Here is a 2,490-nt window from a genome sequence, read left to right as displayed (position 1 = left end):
TTGCTTCCTTTGATTCTTTAAACAAACGTTGGTTTTCACGAGACTCACCGGTGCATGCGCAACGCTGACCGCTGATCATCAGCCCGGAACTGCTTCCGTGTACAACTGTTTGCGTAAGCTAGATTAAAGTGATTATTACGTTTTGAATATAGATATTTTTCTTACAAAACGCATCGATTCGCTACAGGAGGCCTTTGTTCACCCCCCAGAGCCGTGTGAGGCTCTTTTTATTATGGATGGATGCGCTTTATTTAACTTCTTTCGGACTGATGAATTGCAACACCCACTGACTGCCATTAAACAGCTTGGAAGATCAAAGACCATTTTTAATATAACTCAGATTGGATTCGTCTGAAAGAAGAAAGTCATATACACCTATCCCTAATAGCACACGTACATCTCTGAGACGTCTATTTGACATTTACATCTGCAAGATGTATTTTTTTAGAATGTTTGCGTCTATAGGACGTTTCCTTTTAGATGTCAAATAGATGTATATTAGATGTCTTTAAGATGTTTATGATTTAGAATGCATTTAAAACTGACATCTGAAAGACGTCTGTCAGACGTTTGTAGACAGCAGATGCTTTCCGGATCAAGAGATCTTTATCAGACATCTAGCAGATGTATATGTGCTATCTGGGAGGATGCCTGGAGGGTGAATAATTCATGGGTTAATTTTCATTTTTGGTTGAACTAACCCTTTAAATGCAGAGCACAAATTCAGAGTACTTGGCTACACATCACGTCACTCACGCACTGTCACTTAAAAACTGATCAGGTGAAGGCATCTCAAGAGACAGTAAGTGAATTTGGATGTGCCTTGATGCCTTCCAAACTGCCAGCATCAAATTAAAAATTTGGGGCAGCAAACAGGGTGGCCAATCAGGGGTCAGGGGTGTCATATAGGACACCCCACTGGCTCCGCCATTGACTGTACCATTCTCTGTCTGTGGAAAGTACCAGTACTAAGGCTGGAGAAGAATTTAAAAAAACTCCTCTAAAATCCATGGTCAGGCACATAGCATACAATGGGAGGAAGTGCAACACTATTGTTCTTTCCTCTAATAGTAATGATCCAACTAAAATAAGGATACACAGTTCACAAAGAACAAAGATAAAATCTGTGAGTTATTTCAAGTAGATTGCTGTCTTATTTGTCAAGATGATTCAAATTCCATCCTAGCAAATATTATTTCTGCATTACTTTGACAACCTACAGTACATATAACATTTGTCAATAGAATGCAGCTTCTAGAAAGCGTTTTATTAATGCAAGATTTATGACTGAAGCATTATTTCTGGAATGCTGGATTGCCACTCAAATAAGTGTTTCAATCATGCATGTGAATCAACTGTAGTTTTGTGAATCAACATAGTTTTGTGGTAATGATTGCTATGTTTATGTCTATGATTGCATTTAATTAATGAAAAGAACTTTGCATCACTTATTTATTTATTCTGTAATTACCATCCATATTCCCTCCTGCTATCTCACACACAAACACATCATATTCGCAAGTATTTTTTACTCACTGTGAGATTCATGTTGACATCACACATCTGAGATCAGGTGGATCTGCTTGGTGCAAATAGATCCTCTTGGGTGCAAATGCACATTTTTAATTCATCAAGACCCACATTCATTACCATCAAAGATCAGCCAATGATACAATGACAGAGCAGGTAGAATCACTTCCAATTCCTAAGTGTTCCAAGACATAAAAATTCAGATAAAATATACGTTTTGAGGATATCTTGCCAGGAACCTGGCTGTTCAGTATCTCATCCCAGCAGGGGCCCTATGAGAGCTGTTTTCAGTCTCATTTGGATTCTCTCTCTTGCTCTGCACTTTAACTTTTAATGTCATCAGCTGGAGTGTCTGCCAAATACATTTTGTGATTACAATGTTTATCCATAATGTGGATAAATAGACTTACAATACTCCTGTGCAACTCTTGATATGGAAATATGTTTTTTACATGTTGTAATCATTCACGGTCACACTTTATTTTAAGGTCCAATTTACGCTATTAACAAACCATTAACTATGACTTTAGCGTCAATAAATTCCTAATTTTCTGCTTATTAATAGTTAGTAAGGTAGTTGTTAAGTTTAGTTATTGGGTCGGATTAGGGATGTAAAATATGGTCATGAAGAATGTGTGCTTTATAAGCACTAATAAACAGCCAATATGTTAATAATAGGCATGCTAATAAGCAACTAGTTAGTAGTGAGAACTGGTCCCTAATTAAAGTATTACCTCATTCGCAAATTAACAATATTGTGCTTGATTAATATACATCCAGCAAATTCCCTGTGAATTTATAGGTGTAAATTCTGATTTACAAATGCTGTCTTTACACACACACACACACACACACATTAGTATTATTAATAAAAAAACTTTTGAATGGTAATGTACATGGAGAATATTTAATTAACTAATAAGTGTTATATTTATTAACTTTTAGCCAGTAAGTTTTTTT

This window comes from Sinocyclocheilus grahami, unplaced genomic scaffold (assembly GCF_001515645.1).
Source record: "Sinocyclocheilus grahami isolate Dianchi unplaced genomic scaffold, SAMN03320097.WGS_v1.1 scaffold86.1, whole genome shotgun sequence".
In the NCBI taxonomy this organism is placed as follows: Eukaryota; Metazoa; Chordata; class Actinopteri; order Cypriniformes; family Cyprinidae; genus Sinocyclocheilus; species Sinocyclocheilus grahami.
This window is presented reverse-complemented; position numbering follows the sequence as displayed.